Source organism: Pristis pectinata, chromosome 26 (assembly GCF_009764475.1).
Source record: "Pristis pectinata isolate sPriPec2 chromosome 26, sPriPec2.1.pri, whole genome shotgun sequence".
Classification (NCBI taxonomy): domain Eukaryota; kingdom Metazoa; phylum Chordata; class Chondrichthyes; order Rhinopristiformes; family Pristidae; genus Pristis; species Pristis pectinata.
In genome coordinates this window covers 30,847,387-30,859,707 of record NC_067430.1, presented here as the reverse complement: position 1 = coordinate 30,859,707, position 12,321 = coordinate 30,847,387, and the positions used below count along the sequence as shown (strand labels likewise).

Sequence of the window (12,321 nt, the reverse complement as noted above, 5' to 3'; positions counted from 1 at the left end):
ATGGGGCAAATATGCACACAATACTCCAGGTGTGGTCTGACTGAAGTTTTATACAACTGCAGCATGACTTCCTTACTCTTATATTCAACACCCCGCCCAATGGTGTTCTGCTAAACACTGTGGTGTTGGGGAGGGATGTCCTGGATTTCAACTTGGTTACAATGAAGAGACAGTGATGTATTTCCAAGTCAGGTTGATGTGTGACTTGGAGGGGAACCTGCAGGTGGTTGTGTTCTCCTGTACCTGCTGCCCTGATCCTTCTCGGTGGCAGTGGTGGTGGTTTGGGAGGTGCTGGCATAGGGCATAGAACATGGACTTGCAGAGTCAAGAGTTGGAGTAGGACCTTTGAAAAGGGGTGAGTCTTTGTGCCTGAGCTGGTGAGTTTCATCTTGCAAGAGTCTAAACGAGGCACATTTGCAAATTGTTACCTGCTGACTGGTTTATCAACAGCAGCAAATAAAGGTAAGGCAGGTATAAGTGGAGTGGCCATTGAGTGAATGGCCATTGTTAGAGTGGGGAGCTGAAGCTTTGGCTCAAGAGGCTTCAGTGAGAAGAGGTGAAGGTAAATCTCTGGTAAGTTTCTTTCTTTCTTTGATTTGGTGTTCCCTGCACTGCAGAGCAGTGAGAATGGCTCCAGGGTCAGTGGTGTGTTTAGCTTGTGAGATGTGGGAGTTCTGGGAGACATCCAGTCTCACCGATAACTACATCTGCACGAGGTGCATCCAGCTGCAGGTCCTTAGTGTGTTAGGGAACTGGAGCTGCAGCTGGATGACCTTTGGCTCCTGTGGGATACTGAGGAGAACGTAGACAAGAGCTACAGGGAGGCAGTCACTCCAAAGCTGCAGGAAGCTGGGTGACCATCAGGAGAAGAATGGTGAATAGGCAGGGAGTGCAGAGTACACCTGTGGCCGTTCCCCTCAATAACAGGTATACTGCTTTGGATACTGTTGGGGGGATGACCTACCAGAGGAAAGCTGTAGTGACCAGGTCTCTGGCACTGAGCCTGCTCGTGTGATGCAGAAGGGAAGGGGGGAGAAGAGGAGAGTGGTAGTGATAGGGGATCCCATAGTAAGGGGATTAGACAGGAGATTCTGTGGATGTGGAAGAGACTCCTGGATGGTATGTTGCTTCCCTGGTGCTAGGGTTAGGGACATTTTGGATCAGGTCCACAGCATTCTGAAGGGGGAGGGTGAACAGCCAGAGGTCGTGGTACATATTGACACCAATGACATAAGTAGGGAAAGAGATGAGGTCCTGAAGAGGGAAGATAGGGAGTTAGGTAGGAAGCTGAAAAGCAGGACCTCAAGGGTAGTAATCTCTGGATTGCTGCCTGTGCCACGTGCCAGTGAGGGTAAGAATAGGATGATTTGGCAGATGAATGTGTGGCTGAGAAATTGGGGCAGGGTTTCAGATTTGTTGATCATTGGGATCTCTTGTGGGGAAGGTACAACCTGTACAAAAGGGATAGGTTACACCTGAACTGGAGGGGGACAGATATTCTTGCAGGCAGATTTGCTCGAGCTGTTGGGGAGGGTTTAAACTAGTTTGGCAGGGGGATGGGAACCCGAGTCATAGGTCAGAGCTTTGTCCATTTAATGTACAAGTAGATGAGGCGTGTAGAAAGACTGAGGAAGGAGAGGCAGTTGAAAGGGCAAAATTGCAGTCAGTTGGATGGGCTGAAGTGTCTACTTTAATGTGAGAAGTATCAGGAACAAGGGCGATGAACTTAGAGCATGGGTCAGTACGTGGAACTATGACGTGGTGGCCATTACAGAGACTTGGCTGTCACAAGGGCAGGAATGGCTGCTGGATATTCCGGGGTTTAGATGCTTCAAAAGGGACAGGGATGGAGGTAAGAGGTGGGGGAGTGGCTTTGCTGGTCAGGGACAGTGTCACAGCTGTAGAAAGGGAGGATGTCCTGGAGGGATCGTCCACTGAGTCAGTGTGGGTGGAAGTCGGAAACAGGAAGGGAGTGATCACTATTGGGAGTATTCTACAGACCCCCCCCCCCCCCCCAACAGCAGCAGCAGACACTGAGGAGCAGATCAGGAGGCAGATTTTAGAGAGGTGTGAGAATAACAGGGTTGTTGTCATGGGTGATTTCAGCTTCCCTAATATTGATTGGCATCCCCTCAATGTAAAGGGGATAGATGGGGCGGAGTGTGTTTCATGTGAACAGGAAGGATTCCTGACACAGCATGTGGACAGGCTGACTAGAGGAGTGGCTATACTGGACCTGGTACTAGACAATGAGCCTGGTCAGGTTTCAGATCTCTCGGTGGGAGAGCATTTTGGAGATAGTGACCATAACTCCTGGACCTTTACCATAGCCTTGGAGAGGGATAGGAGCAGATGATATGGGACAGTATTTAACTGGGGGAGGGGGAATTATGATGCTAGTAGGCAGGAACTTGGGAACGTAAATTGGGAACAGATGTTCTTGGAAGTGCACAACAGAAATGTGGAGGTTGTTTAAGGAATACTTGCATGGGGCTTTGGATAAGTTTGTCCCATTGAGGCAGGGTAAGGATGGTAAAGTGAAGGAACCATGGTTGACACGAGATGTAGAATATCTTGTCAAGAGGAAGAAAGAAGCTTACCTGAGGTTTAGAAAGCAAGGATCAGACAGGGCTCTGGAGAGTTACAAGGTAGCCAGGAGGGAGCTTAAGAATGGACTTAGGAGAGCTAGAAGGGGGCATGAGAAGTCCTTGGCAAGTAGGATCAAGGAAAACCCCAAGGCAGTCTACACATGTGAAGAATAAGAGGATGACTAGAGTGAAGGTAGGACCAATCAGGGATAAGAGGAAACGTGTCTGGAGTTGGAAGAGGTAGGGGAGGTCATTAATGAATACTTTGCTTTGTTATTCACCAGAGAGAAACCTTGACGTTTGTGAGGATGGCGTATGGCAGATACGCCAGCGCATGTTGATGTGAGGAAAGAGGATGTGCTGGAACTATTGAAAGACATTAGGATGGATAAGTCACTGGGGCTGGACGGGATATATCCAAGATTATTATGGGAAGCGAGGGAAGAGATGCTGTGCCTTTGGTGATGATCCTCACTGGCCACAGGAGCAGTGTCAGATGATTGGAGGGTGAAAAATGTTGTTCCTTTGTTTAAGGAAGTAGGGATAACCCTGGGAATTAGACCAGTAAGTCTTCAGTGGTGGGCAAATTACTGGAGAAGATTCTTAGAGACAGGACTTAGAGAAGCATAGGCTGATTAGGGACAGTCAGCATAGCTTTGTGAGAGGCAGGTCGTGCCTCATGAGCCTGATTGAATTCTTTGAGGATGTGACAAAGCACATTGAAGGTAGAGCAGTGGATGTGGTGTACATGGATTTCAGTAAGGCATTTGATAAGGTTCCTCATTGAAGGCTTATTCAGAAAGTCAGGAGGCATGGGATCCAGGGAAACTTGGCTGTATGGATTCAGAATTGTCTCACCCACAGAAGACAGGGTGGTGGTAGATGGAGTGTATTCTGCCTGGAGGTCAGTGACCAGTGGTGTTCTGCAGGGATCTGTTCTGGGACCCCTGGTCTTTGTGATTTTTATAAATGACTTGGATGAGGATGTGGAAGGGTGGGTTAGTAAGTTTGCTGATGATACGAAGGTTGGTGGTGTTGTGGATAGTGTAGAAGGTTGCTGCAGATTACAACAGGATATTGATAAAATGCAAAGCCGGGCTGAGAAGTGGCAGATGGAGTTCAGCCTGGAAAAGTGAAGTGATACACTTTGGGAGATCGAATTTGAAGGCAGAATACAAGGTTAATGGCAGGACTCTTAGCAGTGTGGAGGAACAGAGGGATCTTGGGGCCCATGTTCATAGTTCCCTCAAGGTTGCCATGCAGGTCGATAGAGTTGTTAAGAAGGCTATGGAGTGTTGGCCTTCGTTAGTTGGGGTATTGCGCTCAAGAGCCATGAGGTGATGTTGCAGCTCTAGAACTCTGGTTAGACTACACTTGGAGTATTGTGTTCAGTTCTGGTCGCCTCCTTATAGAAAGGATGTGGAAGCTTCAGAGAGGGTGCAGAGGAGATTTACCAGGATGTTGCCTGGATTGGAGAGCATGTCTTTTCAGGATGGGTTGAGTGAGCTAGGGCTTTTCTCTTTGGAGAGGAAGATGAGAGGTGACTTGATAGAGGTGTACAAGATGATATGAGGCATAGATTGAGTGGACAGTTAGACTTTTTCCCAGGGCAACAATGGTTAACATGAGGGGACATAATTTTAAGGTGATTGGAGGAAGGTATAAGGGGGATGTCAGGGGTAAGTTTTTTTTAAGAGTGGTGGGTGTGTGGAACACACTGCCTGTGGAGGTTGTGAGGGCAGATACATTAGGGACATTTAAGAGACACTTAGGTAGCCCCCACTTCTCTATCATTCATGTGGCTATGTGAAATGGAAGGGTTAGCTATTACAGCAGGATAAAATGTTGGTACAACATTGTGGACCAAAGGGCCTGTACTGTGCTGTAATGTTCTGTCCTCTGGTATTTGACATTTCTACCCTGGGAAAAGGAGTCTGACTGTCTACCCTATCTCTGCCTCTCGTAACTTCTCTCAAGCCCCCTGCCTCTGGCACTCCAGAGGGATGCTGTTGGAGTAGCTGGGTGAATAACTGCAGTGCATTCTGTTGATGGTACACACCACAGCCACTGTGCTGGTGTGGAGGGTGGTGGAGAGGGTGCTGACTGAACGGGCTGCTTTGTGCTGGGCTTCTTGGGAGTTGTTTTAACTGCAGTCTTCCGGATGAGTACTGAGTAGTGCCTGTAGATGGGGAAAGGCCTTGTGGTGTCAAGTGATGAGTCAGTCCCACTGGATACCCAGCTTCTCACCTTGTTGTAGTCATGGTATGTTGGATATTGTTGGTGTATTGCCCAGGGACACAATTCACAGAATGGGAAAACGATGGGAGTAGTCTCGTCATTTAATTAGCCTTGCTCTGGCCAAACTAGTCACACTTAATCCTCCTGTAGCACAAGAGCAGGTACACAGGTTTTAACATGTACAGGTTTGGCCCACGTGTGCATTCACTGGGTGTGGAGATTTCAATACTTCACCTGGGACAATGAGAAATAATCAGAGCACAAAACTTACTGCCTTTAGCATTGGATACAGAGAACATAGCCTTTAACATCATGAAGAGAAGTAGTCAGCATAATGTAGTAACTGAACTCGTGTAAAGGGACAGTACACAGTTAATGGCAGGACCCCTAATTGTTGATGTACAGAGAGATCTTGGGGTCTAAGTCCATAGTTCCCTGAAAATGGCTGCACAGGTTGATAGGGTGGTCAAGAAGGCATACGGCACGCTTGCCTTCATTAGTTGAGACATGGAGTTCAAGAGTCAGGAAGTTATGCTGCAGCTTTATAAAACTCTGGCTGCATCTGGAGTACTGCATTCAGTTCTGGTTGCCCCGTTATAGGGAGGATGTGGAGGCTTTGGAGAGGGTGCAGAAGAGGTTCACCAGGATGCTGCCCGGATTAGAGGGCATGAGCTATAAGGAGAGGTTGGACAAACTTGGGTTGTTTTCTCTGGAGCGGCAGAGACCTGATAGAGGTTTATAAGATTGAGAGGCATAGATAGAGTAGACAGCTGGTATCTTTTTCCCAGGGTACAAATGTCTGATACAAGAGGGCATGCATTTAAGATGAGAGGTGGTAAATTCAAAGGAGATGTGCAGGGCAAGCTTTTTTACACAGTGGTGGGTGCCTGGAATGTGCTGCCAGGGGTGCTGGTGGAGGAAGATATGATAAGGCATTTAAGAGGCTCCTAAATAAGCACATGAATGTCCAGTGAATAGAGGGAAATGGATGAGTTGGCAGATGGGATTTTCAATAGTTAGGCTTTTAATTATGTTTAATTAGCTTGGCACCACAGCGTGGGCCAAAGGCCCTGTTCCTCTGCTGTTTTCTTCTGTGAACAGAAGATGTAATTAAGCAAATCACCAAAGATTACAATGCAGGTTAGTCAGGTTTAATCAACTAAGGGCCTCATTTCTAGACAGAGTTACAACATCGTGACTGAGGTCAAAAACCTGCAGGTGCTGGAAATCTGAAATAATAATAGTGGAAACACTCAGCAGGCCAGGCAGCACCTGAGGAGAGAAATGCTTACAGAGTCAGAGTTAGTATTACAGATGGATAGCCTGACTGGAGAAGTGATCAGCTCTGGTACCAGTAGAGAAAACAACTTACCTGAAATGAATTTGATATTAAATCCGGAAGGTTTCAACATGCTGAGATTGGTGATGAGGTGTTGTTCCTCAGGCTTATCTTGGGACTTGTTGGAACAGTACAGGAGGCCACAGACAAAGGTCAGAGGGGCAGAGAGATTGCAAATTAAAGTGAGAAATGCGCACACAATGCTGGAGATTTATTGCTCCCGGTACGGCCTCCTCTACATCGGTGAGACCTGACGCAGATTGGGTGACTGCTTCGTCGAGCACCTTCGTTCTGTCCGCCACGACAGTCAGGATCTCTTGGTGGCCACCCATTTTAATTCCACTTCCCAGTCCCACACTGACATGTCTGTCCATGGCTGCCTCTACTGCCACATCAAGGCCAGACACTGGTTGGAGGAACAACACCTCATTTCTGCCTTGGGAGTCTCCAACCTGACGGCCTCAACATTGATTTCTCTAACTTCTGGTAACCCCTCCCCTCTGTTTTCCTACCCCCCCCCCCCAATTTGTTTGCAATCAGTCCTGTGGACTCCTCACCCCTTCTCTTTCCCTTCCCCCACCCTCATGACCTGCCCACCTCCTCCCTCTGGTTCCCCACCTCCTTCCCTTCACTCCATGGTCCACTGTCCTCTCCTATTAGATTCCTTCAGCCCTTTGCCTCTTCTACCTATCACCTCCCAGCTTCTCGCATCACTCCCACCGGCCCCCACCCACCACCTGCCAGCTCGTGCACCTCCCATCCCCTTTTATTCTGGCATCCTCCCTCTTCCTTTCCAGTCCAGATGAAGGGTCTCTGTCTGAAATTGTCAATTGTCCATTTCCCTCCATAGATGCTACCTGACCCGCTGAGTTCCTCCAGCACTGTGTGTGTTGCCCCAGATTCCAGCATCTGCAGAATCTCTTGTCTCCATGTAAATGAGTGATGGACAACGAGAAGTTCAAGGTGTGGAAGCAGATTGTCCCCTTCCCTATCAGGATTCCCTTTGTGAGTCCCTGGTACAATCTTCCAACCCCACCAACCACTGCCCTTTCCCACACAACCACTGGGGATGCAGCAACCGTCCCTTCACCTCATCCCTCCTCAGCAAACAATCCTTCCACGTGGAGCAGTGATGCACTCACCTTCCAGTCAGGGCATTGCACTTGGGGCGCAATCTCGTGTCCTCTGCAGGGGAGAAACCAAATGCTGGTTGGGTGCCTCTTCTCCAGGACCCCTGTGTTCAGTCTGCATGGGGTGCCCCTGAGCTTCCTGTCACTTTATTCTCCTTCATTTGCCTGCTCTTGCTCTCTGTGACTTCAATCCACTGATGTGATTTTTTTTCCTTTTAAATCTCTTTGAGATGGTTCAGCAAGTTGTTGAATCCAAAGACCATTGGGGATGGACAACAAATGTTGTTCTTGGTCTTGACGTTTATGTCCCATGAACAGCAACTTGTTTCAACAAGGCCAGGGGAGTTCCACTGACCTGGACCAGGCCTCCATTTACCCCTCAGCCCATGTAAAACACAGATCACCTGGTCACTATCATATGGCTGCTTGTGGGAACTTGCTGTGCGCTACCTTTCCTACATTACAGCTGTGGCTGCAGTTCATTGGCTGGGGTGTCGTGAAAGGGACACGACTGGTTTTTAGAAATCCAACTTTTTTTTGTTGCTAAATGATTTACTGGGGATAAATCTGCCCAATGGGGAGCATGTGTAAATCTTCTACACCAAGGCACTGAGGTCTACCAGACTCCTCTGGCTGCACCATGGTTGTAATAAAACTACAGCCAGTGACAGGAGGCCGTAAAACTACTCAGGTTGGTTGGCACCCCACGAACTCTTTAAACTTCTCATGACCTGTTATTGGAAACTACGCACCGACTGTTCTGAGAACTCTGTATTCACAAAGAATGCCAGCAATGTCTGGCCACGGGTGGCTGAGCCCTGTTCATCTGGGCACAGTGAGCAGACTGCCAGCGTGTCTCCCTGCTGCCCATGGTGATCCACATTAGGCCATCACCAAGGGTCCAATGGGCAACTCACAGGCTCTATAGCCAGTGCTCTGGACCATTGATCGTGAGTCATGAGTTGAGAACCCCAGCAGTAAGCAAGTTCAGCATAAAGAAAAGGCTGGGGACACCAGAGATTGCAGATGCTGGAATCTGGAGTAATACATAATCTGCTGGAGGAACTCAGTGGGTCAGGCAGCATCTGTGGAGGGGAACGGACAGTCGATGTTTCGGATGGAGACCCTTCATCTGGACTCGAAGCTGTAGGATGTGGTTCAGGATTCAAGATTTGCTTTATTGTCATTTCTCTGAGTATTTACATACACAAAAAACGAAATACTGTTTCTCACCAGCTCATATCAGTGCAACAAAAAGAACAGTGATAAATATCTAAAATAGTCTATAAAAACATCTCTAAAACAAAACTAAAAACATATCAACACCACATATTCATATCTGTTAAAGTGCATTGATGTATTAAGAGCTTATTCAGCTCAATGAAGTTCAATGTATCAGGTCACTAACTATCAAACTGTGTCTGTATTGATGTGGGTGTGTCCGTGTGTGCGGAGGGAGAGCTTGTCAGTGGAAGGGGAAGGGGACACAGTCCATTTATGATCCTGACTGCTTGTGGGAAAAAGCTGTTCAGCATCCTACTAGATCTAGAGAAGATGCTCCTATATCTCTTCCCCAACGGCAGGAGGGAAAACAGGTCGTGAGAAGGGTGATGGAAGTCCTTAATGATGGCCATAGCTCTGCGAACGCAGCGTTGCTGATAGATCTCCATCAAAAAGGGGAGAGGGGCACCAATGATCCTGCCAGCTGTCTTCATCCTATTGAGCTGCTGTTGTTCGTAGGCCTTGCAGCTACCAAACCAGGAGTTGAGGCAGTAGGTCAGGATGCTTTCAATGGTGCCCCTGTAAAAAGTGATGGAGTGTGGAATAGGGAGGCCTGCCTTTGAGTCTCCGGAGGGGGTAAAGCCACTGCTGGGCTTTTTTAACGATGGCTGCAGTGTTAATAGTGGAGGTCAGATCATCCGCTAAGTGAACCCCCAGGAACTTAATGTTGCTGACCCTCTCCACAGCAGCACCATCAATAGTCAGCGGTGTATGATCATGCTTGCCAGCCCTCCTAAAATCAATCACCATCTCCTTTGTTTTGTCCACATTGAGGGCGAGATTGTGGAATCTGCACCACGCTGTTAGCTGGTCCACCTCCATCCTATATGCAGACTCATCATTGTCACTGACAAGACCCACCACTGTTGTGTCATCAGCGAACTTAATGACGTAGTTGGTGCTGAATCTAGCAATGCAGTCGTGTGTGAGCAGGCTAAACAATAGACGGCTCAGGACGCAGCCTTGAGGTGAGCCTGTACTCACTGAGATGGTTCCTGATGTATGACTGCCAACTCTAACTATCTGCTGCTGCTGTGTCAGGAAATTGAGGACCCAATTGCAAATGCCAGTGTCCACCTCTAACAGCCTCAGCTTTCCCACCAGCTGTTGTGGAATGATCGTGTTAAATGCTGAGCTGGTGTCAATGAAGAGGATCCTGGCATATGTACTCTTCCCCTTCAGATGTGACAGTGTGATGTGGAACAAAGTGGAGATTGCATCCTCTGGATTGATTGACTCTATATGCAAACTGTAGGGGATCTAAGTTTGCAGGAAAACAAGTCTTAATATGCTGCATGAGCATTTCATTATTATTGGTGTCAGGGCCACAGGGCGGAAGTCATTCAGACAGGCTGGGTTAGGGACAGGAGTAATGATGGCACTTGTAAGGCAGGTGGGCACCGCTGCCTGGCTGAGCGAGATATTAAAGATGTCTGCAAAGACATCCTTCAGCTGCTCTGCACAATCCTTTAAAACACGTCCAGGAATGTTGTCCGGCCCCGCAGCTTTCCACGGATTGACACTGGCGAACGCCTTTTTCACTCCAGCTGTAGACAGCTGAAGTACCTGGTCTCTTGATGGTGGAAGCATCTGTGCCTGAACGGTGTTATTTGCCTCAAAACCTGCATAAAAGACATTAAGTTTATCTGGTAAAGAGGGATCATTGTGACATATCTGCAGGTGGTGGGGGGGGTGGGGTGCTTGTAGTCGGTGATTGTTTGAAATCCCTGCCACAAACGACGTGCTTCTTTGTTGTTCGTGAAGTGGCTGTTAAGTTTTTGTCCATACAGCCTCTTCACCTCCCTAATCCCCCGCGACAGGTTTTTTCTTGCCAATCTGTATGCAGCAATGGGTGATCTTCAGGGATGGAAGCCAGTCTCCTGGTCTGGTCTACATGTAGCTGACCTTTCCTGCCACTGAGGTTCAGGGCAATTCAGGCTGGACAATAAATGCTGGCATTGCAAACATCATTCGGATCCTGTGGGTGAATGAATATTAGGAGAAGCTCAGCACTGTGGTAAAACAACCCAGGAGCTGTTGGAGCAGCATGTCTCTAGCAAGTAGGGGCTGATTATTTAAACAGTTTTTGCGCGGGCTTTTCCCTTACAGGATCGGCCCGGGAGCCATTGGAGCAGTGGGTCTCTAGCAGGTAGGGGCTGATTATTTAAAACAGTGTTGGTTGGTTAACTAGAGGGAGTGAGTACTTGGGATAATCAACAGGGACAAATATAAGGAGGGGTAACTGAAGAGGAATAGCCAGTGTGTGTGTGAGTGGCTCAGGGTAGGAGTGGAGCTTGAGGCTTTGGCTCGAGGCTTCGGCGAGCAGAAGCTGAGGAAGAGCTTGCACCCAGAGAGGTAAGGCTGGGTAAGTTCCTTTATTTTAAATACTTAGGAGTAGGTAGTGATGGCAACAGTTAGGGCAGTCGTGTGCTCTGTATGCAGTATGTGGGAAGTCAGGGACAGCACACTTGTCCCTGATGACCACACCTGTAAAAGGAGCATCCAGCTGCAGCTCCTGACAAATGAGTTAGGGAACTGGAGCTGGATGAACTTCGGATCATTCGTGAGGCAGAGGCAGACATAGACAGGAGTTTCAGGGAGATAGTCACCCCTAAAAGTCAGGAGGCAGGTAGCTGGGTGACTGTCAGGAAAGGGAAGGGTTATAGACAAAGAGTAGAGCACCCCTGTGGCCATTCCCATCAACAATAAGTATATTGTTTTGGATACTGCTGGTGGGGACGACCTACCAGGGACAAGTTGTAGTGGTCACATCTCTGGCACCGAGGTGGTACCCTCAGCTCAGGAAGGAGGGAAAAGAGGAGAGCAGTAGTGATAGGAGATTTGATAGGGGGACAGATAGGAGGTTCTGTGGGAGAGATCAAGAATCCCAGATGGTCTGTTGCCTCCCTGGTGCCAGGGTCTGCAATATCTCGGATCGAGTTCTCGGTATTCTTAGGAGGGAGGGTGAACAGCCAGATGTCGTAGTCCACGTAGGGACCAATGACGTGGATAGGAAGGAGGAGGTGGTCCTGCAAAGAGTTTAAAGAACTAGGTTTAAAGGACAGGACCTCCAAGGTTGCAATCTCAGGATTGCTACCCGTGCCACGAGCTAGTGAGGCTAGAAATAGGAGGATCATGCAGCTAAATACGTGGCTAAGAAATTGGCGCAGGAGGGAGGGCTTCATGTTCCTAGACAATTGGGCTTTGTTCCAGGGAAGGTGGGACCTGTTCTGACAGGACAGTTTGCACCTGAACTGGAGGGGGACTAACATACTTGTGGGTAGGTTTGCTAGTGCTGCTCCGGGGGGTTTAAAACTAGATTTGCAGGGGGAGGGGAACCAGAGTGTTAGAGCAGATAGTGATGTGGAGGAGGAAAAAGGTTGTGCGAGGACTGCAGGTATCGACAGAAATCAAAGGTTTGTATGTGATAGAAATGTCCTCAGGTGCATCTATTTCAATGCAAGGAGTACTGTAGGTAAGGCAGATGAGTTTAGGGTGTGGATTGGCATGTGGGATTACGATGTTATTGCTATTAGTGAAACTTGGTTGCTGGAGGGGCAGGACTGGCAGCTTAATGTTCTGGGGTTCCGTTGTTTCAGACGTGATAGAGGGGGAGGAGTGGTATTACTAGTCAGGGAAAATATCACAGCTGTCCATAGACAGGACAGCCTGGAGGGCTCGTCTACAGACTCCATATGGGTGGAGCTGAGGAACAGGAAAGGTGTGGTCACACTAATAGGGTTGT

The 12,321-nt window shown here is 48.4% G+C and overlaps 1 long non-coding RNA gene across 1 annotated transcript in view; it reads left to right on the top strand.

Moving 5' to 3' along the window:
- The first annotated feature begins 525 nt into the window (after positions 1 to 525).
- LOC127583322 (uncharacterized) overlaps positions 526 to 12,321 on the top strand; it is a 153,547-nt gene continuing 141,751 nt past the window's right edge. Inside the window, exon 1 of the long non-coding RNA XR_007958245.1 lies at positions 526 to 562. This is a non-coding gene — a long non-coding RNA (uncharacterized LOC127583322). The remainder of the gene's footprint in view (positions 563 to 12,321) is intronic.